Source organism: Balaenoptera borealis (genome assembly GCF_965194805.1).
Source record: "Balaenoptera borealis genome assembly, chromosome: 2".
Lineage (NCBI taxonomy): Eukaryota > Metazoa > Chordata > Mammalia > Artiodactyla > Balaenopteridae > Balaenoptera > Balaenoptera borealis.
The window spans coordinates 6,087,008-6,106,215 of NC_138867.1; the positions used below are offsets into that span (position 1 = coordinate 6,087,008).

A 19,208-nucleotide genomic window follows, 5' to 3' on the forward strand; every position below is an offset into this window, starting at 1 on the left:
CCAGGGCTGGGCAAGTTATAAAAATGTGCCCTTCCTCAAGACATTTCACGTCTACCTGTCAGAACATTGTCACAATGTTCTGATTATTTATTATAATTTATATACCAACAATAGTCACTTATTTTTTTAAGTGTAGTCTGTCTACTCAACACATTTTTTATTTACTTATTTAGTTGTCTATTTAGCCGTTCTGCGGGCATGCGGCATCTTAGTTCCCTGACCAGGGACGGAACCTGCACCCTCTGCAGTGGAAGCGCGGAGTCTTAACCACTGGACCGCCAGTCTTGTTCTTATTTTAGAACAAGACACTTGCATCTGCTAGAAAACTGTCAAGATAAATACAAACCTGCACTGTCCACACCTCTGATGGCACCTCCTAGATGTGGTGCCCCCCTCCGCACTCCCCAACCACCCAACAGCTCCTGGAATATCCATCCTGGCGGCTGGTCCCCTCTGTCCCCCAGGAGGCATCCTCTTCCACACTCACTCGCCCCTGCTTAGGGGCCAGGAGACCTCACAGATGGTGTTCAGAATCCCTTCGTGCAGCTTCCTCAGGAGTCCTTTGTTTCTTAGGTTAATAGCACAAAAATGGGCTACTGTTCCACATTTCTGTTTATTTTCATCAGTTAATTGGATCTGGCTCTGCCTGAATAAGAAGGTTTTCTCTCTTGGGCTCCTTGAGAAGAGAAGCCTTGGGGTGCCATCCTAAATCTTCAGGGCACAGACTCCCCGTATATCACCTTCCCAGTACTGAGTGCAGCGTGGGTCCTGAGAATGTCCAGTGCCCATAATTTACAGCTTTTTTTTCTATTATAAGTAACAATTTAATTCAGGACAAGAGATGTTATTCAAAGACATATAAATAATAGTCTCTACTAAGAATGTTCATTGTGTTGAGAATAAAGCACTGGGAGATGCAAGATTGGCAAGTGAATGCCAAGGCTGGTGGGGCTCGGGGACAATTTTCCCTCTTGAATAAATGAAAAGGAGCATACTGCTGCTTTCATTTTTTTTTAAGAAGCTGAATATTTTATTATTAAACTGTTTCTTGTTTTCCTGCAGGGCTGTTGCTTCATTGTATAAAAATAGCACCAGCAAACACAGTATATTGCAAAATTAAGATAGTAATGCTCTTCATTGGACACTATGCAACTAACAAACTTTTCTCCACTGCATTTATTTCCAGTGGGAATATCATTGGGTATTTTGACCCAAATCCAGGGATGGCTGTAAGCAAGTTACAATATTATATAAGGTTAAGATAACAATGTTATCGGGGCTTCCCTGGTGGCGCAGTGGTTGAGAGTGTGCCTGCCAATGCAGGGGACACGGGTTCGAGCCCTGGTCTGGGAAGATCCCACATGCCGCGGAGCAACTAGGCCCGTGAGCCACAACTACTGGGCCTGCGCGTCTGGAGCCTGTGCTCCGCAACAAGAGAGGCCGCGATAGTGAGAGGCCCGCGCACCGCGATGAAGAGTGGCCCCCACTTGCCGCAACTGGAGAAAGCCCTCGCACAGAAACGAAGACCCAACACAGCCATAAATAAATAAATAAATAAAAATTAAAAAAAAAAAAAAAAGATAACAATGTTATCCTTGAATTACATAATTTTTATAACTAGTTTTACCACAGATAATTTCAGGAATTCTGAATATTATAACTGGAGACTAGCCTAAAAATCATAGGGTGTTGTGAAAAAGATACATAGGGTTTATCTGACGTCATTAGGAAGTTAAGGGGTATTTTCTTCAGGCAACATTGTTGCAAGTAGTTTCTTTTGCTACAAGTTGCTTTTAAAAAATCTATCCACTACTAATTTAAGACAACTATGCTAGATTAAGTTGCTTCAAACTACTTTATTTAGGGGTTCCATTTTCACTCCTCAATAGATTTTATGTATTTTTCATATGCTTCTTCACTCATTAGTTCATCTAGTTCTGAAGGGTTACTCTGTGTCATCTTGATCAGCCAACCATCTTCATAACAAGATTTGTTGACAAGTCCTGGATTTTCTGCTAGAGCCTCGTTAATTTCAGTTACTTCTCCTGATAGAGGAGAATGGAGTTCATTAGCAGCTTTCACATTTTCCAAAGCACCAAATTCCTCTTGTTTGTTCAATTTTGTCCCAGCTTCAGGCAGCCTACCGTAAACAACATCTCCCAAAGCTTCCTGTGCAAAATTGCTGATTCCCACTGTTCCAGCACCGTTTTCTGTTGTTACCCATTCATGTTTGTCAGTGAATTTACTCACCGACGGCAGAGCGGGGCTGGCGCGCAGTGTCCCGACGGCGCCCGCCCGCAGTCCCCAGGGCCACTGCGGGCAGGACACATTGGGCACAGAGATGGCGCGCAGGCTGCAGACCACAGCTGCCACACTCCGCGCCGCTCGCAGCGCCATGTTCGCAGGGGTCACTACTTTCATTTTTATTCGAAAATATGCCTTATAATAGCTCCCAAGTTTTCTCTTTCAAACTGTCAACTGAAAAAAATGCACAACCTAAAAGTTGAGAGTTGTTTTATCCGGTGGACAAAAATGAGGACTTAAGCCGGGTACAAAGAATCTCAGATCACTCTGAAGAGACAAGGTGGGGAGCCAGGTTATATAGGAGTTTTTGCAACAAAGACTGGGTAGTGGGAATGTCAAAAGATTATTGTTAATTAAAGAAAACCAGACATCTCAAGTTAAGGAATTTGGTGCTTTTCTCTGTATGGGAAGATGCAAGAGTCTGGACTCACTGAAATCATTCCTTCGATAAGCACCTCAGCTGTCTGGGGCCAGTATCCTGTGCTTTCTCATCCTGAGTCTCCTCAGGGTGCCTCTTTGTGGGGTGGCTGCAGTAACTGAGGGCTTGATGGCGGGCATCCTGTTTCTATCCTGAGTTCCCTCAGGGCTCACCATCAGGAGACTGTAATGTGATGGCTTGATGGCTGCTACATCCTTTGTTTACTGATATGGCAGGCAGCATTTTTAGTTCACATAATAGAGAACACCCATCCTACCCTGCAGAGAGGACAGATTCAATGTCCACTCTCCTCCACTCGCCTCCCTCCCCTCTCAACATCCTCCTGACAAGCATTCATTCAGCTCTTGCCAAGTGGCAGGCAGAGCTCAGGCTCAGGTGATACAGAGATGAATACAGGACAGTTCTCAACCTTGAGGCACTCATTACCTGATGAGTCAATAAAATAAAATTTTAACACAAGGTGGCAGGTATGTGATACAAATTATGTTCAAGACACGTGTAAGTGGAGGGGGAAATGTTGGATTCTGCAAAGACATCAGGTAACATTTCAGACTAGTCTTTGGCAGAAATAATTCTCATTGTTATCAACCATTTAATTCTCTTCCTGTGCAACCAGGAGGATGACATTTACCAGCTCCATTTACACAAGAGGGGCTCTGAAACTAATTCCAGCCGGTGGGAGGTAGGCAGATATGATAGATGATACTTCTAGGCTGGCCCATAAAATACCTTGCACACCTGATCCTTTCTTCTCTTCTCCTGTAGCAAATCTAGAGCCACATGTTAGAAATGGCAGCACCTCAAGACAGAGGAGCCAGGATTACTGAGTCACTGCCTGAGGGAGGTGCCCCAACTGGAAAATCTGCACTGGATATCAAGTGCATGAGAAAGTTTTACTTTGTCGAGCCACTGAAATTTGGGTGTTGTTTACAACAACTAGCGTAATTTATTTAACACCATGGAAATTGCTGTTTTGCAGTGGGCTGTTTGGGTGACAAAAAATAGGTGGCTATTTTCTTAGCAGTTGGGCAAGAGAGGGTGAAGAAACAGCATGCTGGGTGACTGGACATCTACGTGATGTAGTGACAAATCATTCGACCAAAGCGTCACCTGCAGAGACTTGGAAGGCAGACCCCATCACGATAGGGGGTATACTGGAAAATGGAATGTTAGAAACGTGTTTTAATTGGACTTGGCTCTGTTTGGGAAGGCAATTCAAGGAAGAGATGAGCTCAGGAAATAGTTGGCTGTTTTTAAGCAGAAAATGAAAGGTAATAGAGAGTCCAGAAATTCAGGAACTTGTAAGGCTGCAAAAGGTAACTGTTTCTAGTCCCCAAACAGTAAGATATGGGAATAAAATGTAATTGAGCTGACTTTTCAGTTTTGGTGAACTTTCTGAGTGGAATAACATGACTCGGGACAAAGGTGTGAGTGAGCGGGTAGACTGTCCCCCAAGCCCAACGGCCTCCAAGAGGCTGCCTCTTTGTTGAGAGAGAGTCACAGGAGTGAGGAGGCCAGAAAACAAAGGAGATTCCAGAACAGTGCTTAGGAAAAGTCTTTGGGTGCAGTTATAGGTACCTGAGAGTGACTGGAGGCAAATACATCAGCAGTCACTAAGTTTTTGAGATGATTGCTTTGCCAAGAATACCACGAGGCAGTGAGGTAAACAGGGAAAAGGGGTCTGTCTTTATGCAAAAAGAAGGTTGAGAGATGGTCAAGATTCAGTGTTCTGGACACCTAGGGTCTGATCCTGTCAAACTGGAAGATAGATGCACAAGTCTTGACCTTTTCAGAAGGTAATTGGACTGTGGATCACCACAAACTTAATTACATGGTGACTCCAATATTAGCTGTTCTTTCAGACATGGTACCTTTACTGGAAAATATGAACAGAGCTCCTGGCATTTGATATGCAGCTATTGATCTGACAAATGCTTTCATTTATTATTTTCCAACTTGCAAGTACCAGAAGAAGTTTGCTTTTACTTGGCAGGGCCAACAATATACCTTCACAATCTTGCCTCAGAGTTGTATTCACTTGTCTTCTCTGCCATAATCTAGTCTGTGGAGAACTTGATTATTTTGATATCCTTCAGAATATCACACTGACCCTGTATGTGCCTGGAATTATGCAGATTGGATTTGATCAAGAAATAACAAGTACCTTCAATGCTATCTCAGTCAGCTCAGGCTGCCATAACAAAACAACACACTGGACAGTTTAAACATCAGAAATTTATTTTCTCACTTCTGCAAGCTACAAGTCCAAGATCGAGGGGCCAGCAGGGTTGGTTTCTGGCAAGATCTCTTTTTCTGGTTTGCAGATGGCTGCCTTTTGCTTGTATCCTCACCCAGCCTCTCCTTTGTGCACAGAGAGAGAGAGAGAGCCCTAATGTCTCTTCCTTTTATAAGGACACCGGTCATATAGGATTAGACCCAACCCTTACAACCTCATTTAACCTCAATGACCTCTTTAAAGACCTCATATCCAACTATAGTAATATTGGGGGTTAGGACTTCAATATATGAATCTGGGGGACATAATTCAGTGTATAGCAGATGTCATATAAGAACCATGACAGTTAGAGCAGGTGAGATAAATACAAGGAAAATTCATGGGCCCATTAACTTGATAATGTCCGTAGGCCTCTATAGTCTATAGCCCATCAGGATACTTTTTGAAGGCTAAAGAAAAGTTGCTGCACACAACTTCTACATAAAACTAAAAATAGATTCCATACTTAGGGGCACTTTCGGATTTTGGAGGCAACACATACCACGTTTGTGTGTGCTATTCCAACCTATCTACAGAATAACCAGAAAGACCACCAGTTTTCAGTGAGGTTTCAGAGCAAGAGAAGATTCCGTAGCAGGTACAGATTACAATCCAAACTGCCCTGCCACCTGAGCCTCAGGACAGAGCGGATGAGTGGTGTTCCCTGTGTGTGGCCTCTCTGGGAAGCCCCAACAAGAGGATCATGGGACAGAACCACACACTTTTGGAGCAAAGACCTCTCTTCTGCAGAGCAACAGACTTCTCTTGGAATAAAAACACCTGGCTTGGTAATAGGCCTTGGAAACTATGGAACTTTGACCACAGGATCGGTGTCCTTGAGACCTGAATGCCTCATTCTGGACTAGGTGCTATCTAAGCCACCAAGTGTGGGTGGGTGCATGAGTATTTCATTACCACGTAGATGTTGTGTCTAAGTGCTTGGCCTCTGGCTGGTATAGAAGGCACAAGGAAGTTGCATAAGTATGTGGTTCAGACTCTGACCTCTGTCCCTGCTGAGTTGCCTCATTTTGCTCGTGGGAGATTTGTTATGTCTAGTTGACTGGGGAGAAGCCCTCATGCCTGCTTTATAGTTGGTTCTACACAACGTGGAGAAACCCTTGATGTGGACGCCAGCCCAGCCAGGGGAGCCCCAGCCACAATTGCTCAACTCTGATGTCCTAATACAAAAGCAGCCAGAGACAATATGGCCCCAATACACATGGCTACGTCCCAATAAAACTTTATTTATAAAGACAGGCAGCAGGCTGGAACTGGCCCACAGTCCATAATTCTTGACCCCCTATCCATGGGAGACAGACAGTGAAATGACTGATGAATAAGATGAGTCACTGGCCATCAAAGACTCTCCATAACCTCTCCGAGAATATTAAAAACCACTTTGAGATTTGACATATGCCTGAGGCATCCATTTGCTATGAATTATTTCTTACCTGCATTTAAAAGGAAATCTTAAATTTACTCTTCATTTCTAAGAGGATTTAAAAATACTCTTAACGGACTTCTCTGGTGTTGCAGTGGTTGAGAATCCGCCTGCCAACGCAGGGGACACAGGTTTGAGCCCTGGTCTGGGAAGATCCCACATGCTGCGGAGCAACTAAGCCCGTGAGCCACAACTACTGGGCCCGCGAGCCACAGCTACTGAAGCCCACGCGCCTAGAGCCTGTGCTCTGCAAGAAGAGAAGCCATCGCACTGAGAAGCCCGCACGCCCCAACGAAGAGTAGCCCCCGCTCGCCACAACTAGAGAAAGCCCACGCCTAGCAACAAAGACCCAAACAGCCAAAAATAAATAAATAAATAAATAATAAAATTTTTAAAGGAAATAGGTTTTCTTTAAAAAGTAAATAAAAATACCCTTAAGACATATTTCATTATAAAATAACTTAATCTGTGACCCCCATAATAAATGCAGTAGTGATCGTTCTCAAGGAGTAATTCTTTGCTTTTCAAAGACATTGCTTTTGAATTTCTTTAAATATTTATATCCCTGCCTGAATTCACTGTGTTGGATCTGGCAACTGTAATTTCCAATAGAGGGGGTAAGTAGGTAGGGGAACATTTTTAACCTGATGCATTATAGTTAATTTATTTCAAAATGGCGAAGGGAGAGAACCAACGGAACAGCGGGGCTTCTCTGGGCCTTGAGCTGCTCGGTGTGTGTGTGTGTGTGTGCGTGTTCGAGGGCCCACTCTCTTTTCCTCCCTCTACCGACTGTGTGGCCACCACCGTCCTGGAGCTGGCCTTGGCCACTGCTGCAGGCCACGCAGTGGGCAAGGACGTCAGAGGCCCTGGGGAGGGGTGCACCCCTGCCGTAGCATCTCCCCTCAAGGCCAGGTTGGAATCCCTTTCTCACATCTTGCCCTCCACTGGTGGAGGCCAGTGTGGTGTTACAGTAACAGCCAGGAGCTCTGCACAGACTCCCAGCCCCACGCCTCACCAGCTACGGGATTCCCCACATCCCTTACTGCTCTGCACCTCGGTTTCCTCGTCTGTAAAGTGGGAACGATAGTAGTTCCCTTGCAGAGTTGTTGTTATGATTAAATGAGACAGTATCTGAGCAGCCAAACCAGGGACACCCCGCAGGCAAGGTGGCTCTTGGCCCAGTTCAGGGTCTGCTTCTGATATTTATTAAGCCTTCTTCAGTGAACTTGACCTCTCCTCACTCGCCTTCTTCAAAGTAACACTTGTCATTTGCACAGAGTGATTCAGTGGGTTCTTCCATGGTTGTTTCTCATGTTCTCCCCCTAAGAGAAAAGTGACTGTAAGGGCCGTGCCTCGCACTTCTGTGTGTTCACCAGTAACATGCACAGAACAGCTGTCAGTTTCATATTCAATATTGGTAATAAATATTGATACTTATTTTTATTTCAGGGAGGTGAGCAATTATTTGCCTTCCTTCCTTCCTCCCTTCCATCCTTCCTTCCTTCTTTCCTTCCTTCCTTCCTTCCATCCTTCCTCCCTTCCATCCTTCCTTCCTCCCTCCCTCCTTTCCTTCCTTCTTTCTTTTCTTCCTTCCTTCCATCCTTCCACCCTTCCTTCCTTCTTTCCATCCTTCTTTTCTTCTTTCCTTCCTTCCCTCCTTCCCTCCTTCCCTCTTTCCTTCCTTCCACCTTTTTGGACACAGGGCAGTGGCACAGTGGGCTCTGGCTTCAGCTGTGACAGCTCAGGATGCCCACCTCAGGTCTGGTGCTGCCCTCTGTCCACACAAACAGCTCTCTGCATGTCTGTGGGGACCACATTTGGCCCAAGGATGGAACAGCTCTTCGAAATCTCTGGAGCTGGGGACTGGACTGTCCTCTCTTCCTGCAGTGAACCTAGCATGCAGGCCAATGCTGGGCTCTGTGGTTGCTTCCCTTTGTACTTCGTTGACCCAAGGGGCTCAGGGGGTCAGTGGCAGAGCCTTGGGCTCAAGAACTGCTTTCCCAAAGTGTCTGTTCTTCCCCGACCACCGGGCACTGTGGAGAGGAGGCCACAGGCTGTTGGGCAGGCAGAGGGTGGGGTGCAATATTTCACAACCACAGGTCTGCTTAGGGGAAGTGCAGGACCAGCCACGGGGACAATGTACCAGTCAGAGTGCCACGGAGCAATATCCAACTTGGGATCTTTCTGTCCATCAGCCAAAATAACTAGGCCTCCTGTCCCAGCACCCCTCCTGGTACCCAAAAGCCTCTGCTAGTGGTCAGAGCTTCCTTGGTTGAATGTGAAGTAAGCGCAAAGGGGAGCAGGTGTTCTCTAAGGAGACATCGCTTGGCCTTCGAGAGGCTGGTTGCCAGGGAACTTCCTTTTCCCTTGGTCAGTGCCAACTTCCTCATCTCGTGGAGCCATCCTTCCTTGCTGTCGGCTCCTGGGCTGGTTGACCAGTGCATCCCTGATGATCCATCACACGTGGTTGTAGGAACAGACCCTGTTTGCCCCAGGCCCATGCCAAGTACAAAGTACTCTTACCCTTCATTTATTCACTCAACCAGTAGTTAATGAAGACCTACTGTGTGTGTGTTCCGGGCACTGTGCAAACATCAGTGAACAAAGCTCACATTTGTGGAAGAAGACAGAACAGAAACAATAAACACAGTAAAGAAGTGAATTCTACAGCACGCTGGGAGTTGCACAGTGCTGTAGGGAAAAGAATGACAGACTAGGGCAGGATTGGGGGGCATCAGGAGTGTGGAGGAGAGAAGGGCGTACTGATCAGGGCTACCAAGGCAGGCTTGGCTGAGAAGGAGGGGAGGGAAGGAGCCAAGGGAATATATGGAGGAGGGTTGTGGGCGGAGGGAGGGGCAAAGGTCTAAGGTGGGAGCCTGGAGGGCTTGGGAAGAGCAAGGAAGCCAATGTGGCCAGAGCCTCCAGAGCTGGGGAGAGGAGGGGGGGAGGGCAGAGGGAGCTGGGCCAGCTGCTGTACGAACATGCCACCACTGGGGTGGCTTATAAACGCAGAAATTTACTGCTCACAGTCTGGAGGCTGGAAGTCCGAGATCAGGGTACCAACGTGGTTGGCTGACAGTCCTCTTCTGTGTCATAGACTTCCTCCATCCTCCAATGGCAGAAAGGGCCAGGGAGCTCTCCGGCACCTCTTTTAAGGGCCCTGGCCCCATTCATGAAGGCTCCACCCTTATGACTTAATCATCTCCAAAGGTCCCACCTCCTAATAGGATCACTTTGGGCCTCAGGTTTTCAACATATGAATTTGGGGGGATGCACAGATTCAGTCTGTATGTAACAAGGCTGTTATAGCTGAACTCAAGGCAGAGGTGATGGTGGCTGGGACTGAGGTGCTCGCAGCAGGGATGCTGAAAGGGGGTGGGTCCTGGGTGCACAGGGAAGGAAGAGCCAGAGTGAAACAGAAGGAGAGGAAGAAAGCATGACTCCAAGGTTTTTGATCTGAGCAACTGGAAAGATGGAGGTGCCATTGTTAGCAAAGATGGAGGCTAAAGGAATGGGGGCTTTCTGGGGAGGAATCAGATTTTTTTTTGAAGTAGAGTTAATTTACAATGTTATGTTTCAAGTGTACAGCAAAGTGATTCAGTTATACATATATTCTTTTTCAGATTCTTTTCCATTATAAGTTATCATAAGATATTGAGTAGAGTTCCCTGTGCTACACAGTAGGTCCTGGTGTATAGCACAGTGATTCATATATATATGTATATGTATGTATATATATATATTTTCAGATTCATTTCCATTATAGTTCATTACAAGATATTGAATATAGTTCCCTGTGCTATACAGTAGGACCTTGTTGTTATCTATTTTATATGTAGTAGTTTGTATCTGCTAATCCCAAACTCCTAATTTATCCCTCCCCCCTCCTCCTTTCGTCACCATAAATTTGTTTTCTATGTCTGTGAGTCTGTTTCTGTTTTGTAAATAAGTTCATTTGTATCATTTTTTTTTAGATTCCACATATAAGTGATATCATATGATATTTGTCTTCCTCTGTCTGACTTACTTCACTTAATGTGATAATCTCTAGGTCCACCCATGTTGCTGCAAATGGCAGTATTTCATTCTTTTTTATGGCTGAGTAATATTCCACTGTATATATGTGCCACATCTTCTTTATCCACTCCTCTGTCGATGGACACTTAGGTTGTGTCCGTGTCCTGGCTGTTGTGAACAGTGCTGCAGCTTCAGATTTAAGCATGTTGGATCTGAAGTATCTACTCATAGCTGGTCCCCTCTGCTTTTCATGACTCTGCCTAGATTCCCTCTCAGAGAGTGACTTTATCCCCAGGTCTGCAGACCCCTCTCCAATAACAGTGGAAGGATATTACTTTTCCCCATAAAACTACAGGATTTAGTAATGAAAGTTGTAGCCACGATGTCATATGCATAAGCAATAAAAAGTTAAAAGTCATAGCTTAATATCGTCTATCAAAACTTTTTATAACATGTAGCCAAGAAGCATCAGTTACCTACTAGCAACTTGATTTAATCTCAGCCAGGTTTCTGAGGTATAAGAAAAGCAGAAAGTAAAGCAATTTTCCAGTACATTTTATTCAATTGAGAGAGAAGGTCAACCAGACAGCTCCACCGGAACGTCTATGCCTTGTACAGGTGCACTTGTTTGGAAACCTGCATTATATTTTAAATATGTACCTGTGTCAGTCAGGGTTTTGCAGAGAAATAGAACCACTAGGATGGTTGGATGGATAGACAGACAGACGGACAGACACACACACACACACAGAGAAATAGATACAAAAAGATTTATTTGAACAAATAAGCTTATGCAATCGTGGGGCCGAGAAGTCTGAGCTCCATCGGGCAGGCCAGCAGGCAGGACAGGCTAGAAACGCAGACAGGAGCTGGTGCTGCTGCCTTGAGGCAGGCTTCCTTATTCTCTGGAGAACCAGGTTTTGCTCTTAAGACCTTCAACTGATTGGATGAGGCCCACCCACGTTATCAAGAAGAATGTTTATTTCAAGTCAACTGATTGTAAATGTTAATGACACCTACAAAATACCTTCCCAGGAGCACCTAGATTCATGTTTGACCAAACAACTGGGCGCCGTGGCCTTGCCAAGTTGACACATAAAATTAACCATCCCAGCAAACTTCACAAGCAAGGGTCCTACTCTTCTTAAAAAATTCAGATCTTTTTTTTGTTTTTTGTTTTTTAACTCAGGGCTTTTATTAATGAGAGAACTGCTAAGACGTTACAATCAGCTCAAAGGAGAATCTGCAGAATAGATATATATAGATGAATTTGCCAAATGATGCCCTAGGATATTTGGAATCATCCTTTCTACAGGATAGAAAGCGCTTGAATCTTGACAGGACAAAATTCACCTGCATGTTTAATAAGGGGACTCCTCAGTTCTGCGCATGTTAACTCCTGTCTCTATAGAGTTTCAAAACGGCCCAGCCAGAGACAAGGGTGCTGTCCCTGTGGAGCACCTAAGCCACACATGTCCCCTCGACACACCAGAGTTCCACTGGAGAATTCAGATCTTGAAAAGATGACATATATGCAAAAAAAAAAAAAAAATACTAAGCTTACTTTTTTTTTGGCCACGCTGCACAGCACGCGGGATCTTAGTGCCCCAACCAGGGATCGAACCCATGCCCCCTACAGTGGAAGCACAGAGTCTTAACCACTGGACCGCCAGGGAAGTCCTTAAAATAACACCAAACTTTAATGGAGAGTAATTCATAATAAGAGTTTATAACAGTCCTGGGCCGATCTGAGGCTTCGGGAATTGTGCAGAGGCTGAGCTCAGGGCGGTGCAGGCGGCCCGGAGAAGCAGGGGCGCTTCGGAGGGAAGAGCCAGGGGCACAGGGCACAGGGCTTGCACCTGTTCTGCTTCCTCCACCCCCCATCCCCACTGGGGGGCTGTCATCAATCACACAGGCTTACTGGGTTTCCGCCTGCTGCCACGTACTTGGGGTCGGACCAGAGGGGCGCCAACAGTTAGGAGGGCAGCTTCCTGCTCTCAAGACCCCACCTGTGTCACTCTTCCTTTCACGGTGGATTATTCCATCCTTCATATTCATCGAGCACCTGCTGGGGCCGGGCCTGCAGTGGGCCCTGGGAATGTGAGGACCAGGAAGCCTGAACCCACAGTCAGAAGGGGGAGGCTGCCAGGTGGTGATGGTGGAGTTAGGGTAGCCTCAGGGTGCTGTGGAAGCTCCAGAGTTGGGGGGGGAGGGATGTTCCTACACCCCAGGAAGTTCAGGGAAGTCTTCTCGGAGGAGGTGACCCCTGGACAGTCTTGAGAATCCTCCAGCAATTTTGTAAAGATCAAACCACAGATGACCTGTGCCTGTTTGCTAAGGTTCAAAATGATTGCAGGAAAGACCTAAGAATTTTTCTATAACATGGTTATATAAATCGTCCCAGCTGAGTGTCACAATTTCCAATCCCAGTTGCTTACCCTTTTCCCATTCCTGTGTTTTATTTTTTTGGGGGGCCATACAGCTTGTGGGATCTTAGTTCCCCAATCAGTGATCGAACCCGGGCCACAGCAGTGAAAGTGCCAAGTCCTAACCACTGAACTGCCAGGGAGTTTCCCCATTCTTGTGTTTTTGACTTGGGGTTATCAGAAATTATCTTTAGGAAGGTCATAGAAATCTCTTCAGAAGAATTTAAACTCATTTCATGGTAGTACTATGAGGCCGCTTAAAATTGAACAAGTTGGGGGAAGTGATTAAAAATCAAGCAACATGGCATTTAACATTTCCAAAAAGGATGAAAATCACCGTTACAGATGTAAAGCGGGCCAACGCCACCTGAATTCGCTGAGTATATTTTAAAAAATCAATCGAGACATGTTTGGGAATCAGAGAACTGAAGAACCCACCGGGATTTCTTTGTATATTTCAGGTTTGAGCCTTTATACTTGAGGGAGAATTAATGAGTCGTCACTATGTAACTGTCATCTGTTGAGAGCCTTCTTTGCTGAGTCAGCGGAGGCCCCATTCACAGGGAGTTGTTAATGAGTCAGTACACACGTAAACAGATGTGTGGTTTGCACAAATGTCTGATTCAGGCAGGACTGAAGCTCCCGGGACCAGCGGTGGGATAATAGGTAGGACTCACTCTCTTAGTCAGCTGGGGCTACCCTTGCAAAATACCACATACGGGGCGGCTTGAACAGCAGAAATTCATGCTCTCACAATTCTGGAGCCTGGAAGTCTGAGATCAAAGTGTTTGAGGTTTGAGAACCCGCTGCCTCAGGGCCTTGTTGGTATCTTTTTTTTCCTGCGGAAGGCCAATATTTCATCTTTTTCTCAGGTTTTTGAAATATCACTTCTTTTCATTTCCTAGATTCCGAATCTACCAGGGTCTGTTTTGGCATTCTCTACTTTGCTTATTAATTTACTAGATACAAGATTCTTGGAAGACTATACTCTTACAGTGTCGTTTGATGTCTGGAAGGACAAGTCCCCCGTAATTATTTTTCTTTAAAAATGTTTTTCTTTAAAATTAAAAACAATGCTTCCATAAATTTATTCTTTCTATTATTTCATGTCATTTTAAGTTGATCCCACTTTAATTTTTAGCCAATGGAAGAGCCAAAACCACCCCATAATGCACTTTACCAGTGTGTAGTAAATACTCAGGTTTTCTCAGTGCAGGAAACTGAAGTGAGTTACAGGAAGATGGGCTCCTGCTGGCTGGGACATACAGCCAAAGCTGGGGCCTGAGAACGAGAAAATTGCAGATGTGATGTAGTGAGCACAGGACTCTTAGAATGTAAATAATGAGTTTATTCTCAATAGAGAAGTTTTAGAAAGTGAAAAATGGTGAAATTAAATGAGTGGATATAAGATGCCAGATTATATTTAAAATGTGGAGACATGGATGGGAGAAGATAGGATGACAATCAGTGTGGTGTGTGTTTGTGTATGTGTATGTGTGTGCAAAGGTGTGCATGTGTCCATGTGTGTATGTGTGTACTTGGGGGATTGGGTGAGACGGAGCAATAGATAGTAAATCAAAAAGTAACAGTTAGATCTTTACTCTGAGAATTAGGGAAGGCTAGCTCATGAGCTTATATTAAAAAGCAACAATATAACCATTTCCAGAATTAAAAGTCAGGATATCTAACTTTGAAATATAAAGCCCCTCCTCCATACCATCAAGAAAAAAAAAATTTTAAGGTAAGGAGAAAGAACAAAGACGTAGAAGATAAATCCAAAGAACAAGAAGACAGAAGCAAGCAATTATTTATCAACTAGAATAAAACATATAAATGGTGTAACAACCCAGAATCAGAAAGAAAACTTTCAGAAAGTTCTGAAAATGTAAGTGAGCACTATTCATGAGAGTCATGCCTACAAAATCTGATATTAGCAGATTGAAAGTTAAAGGAAGAAACTAAGCGGAGAAGGACTCCAGCTTTGTTCTGATTCAAGATTTTCTTGCTGCTTCAGCATTATGCATTTCCATATGCATTTAGGAATCAGCTCGCCAAGTTTCACAGTAGTAGACGTGCTGGAATTTTACTTAGGGTTGGATTCAACCCGCAGATCAATTTGAGATGACTGGCATCCTTCGCATATCGGTTTTCCCCGTCTATGGAAATGATGTACCTTTCCACTCACACAGGTCTGCTTTAATTTCCCCCAAAAATGCTTCATCGTTTTCAATGTAAAATTCCTGAACATATTCTGATACATCTACTTCTAGGTATTTTAGTTTTATGTTATTGTCAATGATACATTTTTAAAAATTCTTATTCTGCTTCTTTATTGCTGGTGTATAGAAATACAATTGATTTTTGTGTGCGTGTTGGTTTTGTCTTCAGTCACTCTTCTCCATTTGATTATTAATTTGAATACTTTGTAGATTGCTTTGGCTTATCTATGTACACAATGATGCCATCAGCAGATAATGAGTTTTATTTATTTCTTTATAATTCGTTTGCCTTTTTTTGCTTGGCTTGTCACAAACAGAAGACCTACCATATAATGATGAATGTGTGACAATGGACATCCTTGTCTCATTCCTGATTTTATGGGGGGAGTTTCAATATTTTATCATTAAGAGGTTTACTTCAAGGTTTTGGTTGATGTTTCTTATTAGATTAAAATGGCCCATTATATTCCTGGTTTTCAAGAGTTTAGTTTTTTTTTTTTTTTTTATAATCATGAATGGGTGTTAAATCTCATAAAATGCTTTTTTTTCCTGAATCTATCTAGATGATCATATGCTTTTTCTTCTTTTTAGGCTAATGTAGTAAACTAGGTAGACTGATTTCAAATCTTAAACCTTCTATTGTAATTAACCCAAATTTGACCTGACGTATCATCATGTTTATATGTTGCTAAATTTTGGCTCTGGGTCCAACTCGCGCTCCTGACTGTTGGTCCTGCTGAGAAACTGTGTCCCCAGGCCACCACCAGGCAGTTGGTTGTAGACCTGCACAGATGGCTGGACCCAGAGGCAGCGCCTCCCTTGAGGCAGAAGTATCCCTGGCCCTCACCAAGGGCTCGCCCTTTGTGGTTTCACTTTGGAAGCGAGACCTGCAAGCCCCCGTATGTCCACCAGCTTCAGATGAGCTGGTGAGTGACGGCTTCTCAGATCCTCCCTCCCCCTTCACAGACCTTCACTGCCCGAGCCTCTCCCACACCTGTCAGCCCTGGGTCCTAAAATAAGTCCCTCATTCTCATAACGCTCACAGTGGCTCTGTTATCCTGATAGAATGCTGACTCACCAGCGAGAAGAAGAGGATTGAATGGAGCACAGGGGTGTCATTTTACATTGTCAGATTATACAGTTCAGAACAAATATATAACTTTAATGACTCTTCAGTGACCAAACAACAGAGCTTAAAAAAGGCAACAACTATTTAGAACTACAAAACAGAAATTGATAGAAACACAACTTTATGCTATACAAGTGTGAAAACTGATGTTTTGCTAGAAAGATGCAGATAACTCAAATGGATTCGATAAGAAATAGAAAGCCAGGAAAGAACTCTTGAAATTTTAAAAGTTATCAAAAATCTGTCTTCAATAACATTGCTGTCACAAGATAATTTTACAAATCGTTGTCATGAAATCCTTAAGGAACGAATGTCACTATTTAAACTACATATGAGTCTCACAGATGCAAAAACTTTAATAAAATATTAATGTCTATTGTCTAGTGGTCTATTCCAGTAATAATCTACCATGTCTAAGTATATTTTATTGCTGGAATGTAAGAATGATTTAACATAAATTAAGTTGTTCTACAATTCTTTTTTTTTTTTTCTTTGTCTGCGTTGGGTCTTCGTTGCTGTGCACGGGCTTTCTCTAGTTGTGGCAAGCGGGAGCTACTCTTCGTTGTGGTGCACGGACCTCTCGTTGCAGTGGCTTCTCTTGTTGCAGAGCATGGGCTCTAGGTGTGTGAGCTTCAGTAGTTGCAGCATGCAGGCTCAGTAGTTGTGGCCCACGGGCTTAGTTACTCCATGGCATGTGGGATCTTCCCGGACCAGGGCTTGAACCCCTCTCCCCTGCACTGGCAGGTAGATTCTTAACCACTGCACCACCAGGGAAGTCCTTGTTCTATAATTCTTGAATGAATAAATAGGTCAAAGTAGAAAGGCTTTATGATTTTTTGATAAATATAAAAAAGGTGTTTAATAATATTCACTTCTGAATTTAAAAAAAAAGCTTCTAGAACTAGAAATAGAATGTCATTTTCTTAAAAATCTAACAACCTATTGGAAATAAGCAGGTAAATTTATTTAGCAGTGAAAAAATATGGGCACTCCCTTTAAAATCAAGAACAAGAAAAATGCCTACAATCACTGTTATGGTTAATCATTGATTTGAAAGTTTTAGACAATGAAATAAGATGAAAAAAACACGAAGCTGCATATTGCAAAGTAGGAGACAATGTTATCTCTTTTTACAGGCAATTTGACTGTCTGCCTGAAAAGCCCAAGGGAATCAACTTATTAAAACTATTTTAATTAATGACAAACTCAAACTGAGTGGTTGGTTAGCAATCCAATACACAGAGATCAATATCTTTCTGACATAGCAGCAACAGCAGTAAAGTTAAAAAATCATCTACATATTTTCAATTAAAAAAATAAAGATACTAGCAATAAACAGAATGTGCAGAGTCCCTGTCAAGTCACTACTAGCACTTTACTTCAAGACATAAAATTCTTTTTTTTTTTTTGGCCCACCTCACGTCATGCGGGATCTTAGTTCCCCAACCAGGGATAGAACCTGCACCTCCTGTGTTGGAACATTGGAAACATGGAGTCTTAACCACTGGACCGCCAGGGAAGTCCCAAGATATAAAATTCTTGAATAAGTGAAGAGACATAACATTCTTCGGGGTGGGAAGACTTACATTAATTCTTATATATATTTAATACAATGTAATAGAATTAATTTATAGGATCTAAAAATGTAATATAATTTAATACATTTGAATTTATAGAACTCTATTGGGTCTTTTTTTGACCTTGACAAAATTATTCTAAGATTTACCTGGAACAATACCTTTACTGAAAGATACAAGATAATTTGTTTCTTGTAAAGTAACATAAAATTTTGGAGAGGAACTGCTCCCCTTACCAGACATTAGACATACCAATGTACAATCTAATAATTAAAATGGTATTTTTCTGGTTGAAGAATGGACGGACTAATTATCAATACAGAAAGAAACTTTAGAAACATACTCAAGCGTTTGTAAAAATGTAGTATGTCACAATCACAGTAGTCAGAGAAATATTGGATTGAATGACTAATTATTTGGAAAAACTAAATCAGATTTCCTATCTCACAGTTTACACACAAATCAGTTCAAATGCATTAAAGTTTTAAATGTGAAATATAAATGCACATATTTATTTCCATTGTGTATGCATAATATAAATGCATACATATATGGTGGAAATAAATATATGTATTTGAATGGGTGAAGAAATTCTAAGTGTGACTCACAGTCAGAAAAAGTATTCTATGAATAGTTCATCCCTTCACTGTGGTTGATCATTATTCCCAAAATATTATACTAACCCATTGAATCCATGTTTTATTTTCATGATCCACCAGTTGAAAACAGTATACATGTTCTTCTCTTGAATTATTTTCTCATAAAAAATTCACAAATGTAGAAGATATTTTTCAGTATTGGGCTTAACTTTACCATAAGTATTTTTTCTCCCATGAAATTATACGTCACATTTTAGACGTCAGGAGACTGGGTCCTAAGGGGTCACAATTTGGATTTAAACATGTTTAGCTTTCAAAAATTTTAACTAGCAGCTCTAAGTAATGTGCCAGTGTTGGCAATAATTCTTCACAGCAATTTAAAATTTTTGAATTCCGGAAATGTCTTTGTCTCCACAGCATGTTTGTTTTGCTTTAGACATGTTGCAAACAAGATGCTTTTGGAATAAAACTTTCTAACTCCCCCGGAAAAAAAACTGATTTGTCATTTTATTGTTTAGACATGAAATGCATTCACCTGTCTGTTACTAGACAGGTTTTTATTAAGTAATGCCCTAATTACAGGATTCGTGCATATATTTTCTCTGACACTTTAAATTTTCACAAACTCATTCTTAGAAATTAGTGGTAAAGAAACGAGGTGAAAGTTTCTCCCATCTCCCTCCAATAGCTGTGTGCCTAGTGGAAGACACATACTCTGGTTTGTGTCTCTAAAACATGCTGAGTGCATTGTCCTGAAAAAGAGCCAGCTTCTTTGGGAAAAA

The 19,208-nt window shown here is 42.8% G+C and overlaps 1 pseudogene across 1 annotated transcript; it reads right to left on the bottom strand.

Moving 5' to 3' along the window:
- Window positions 1–1,583: 1,583 nt before the first annotated feature.
- On the bottom strand, window positions 1,584–9,958 carry LOC309623444 (glycine cleavage system H protein, mitochondrial pseudogene; annotated as a pseudogene). Its single transcript has one exon. The product of its transcript is annotated as a glycine cleavage system H protein, mitochondrial pseudogene (transcript).
- Between the last annotated feature and the right edge of the window lie 9,250 nt (window positions 9,959–19,208).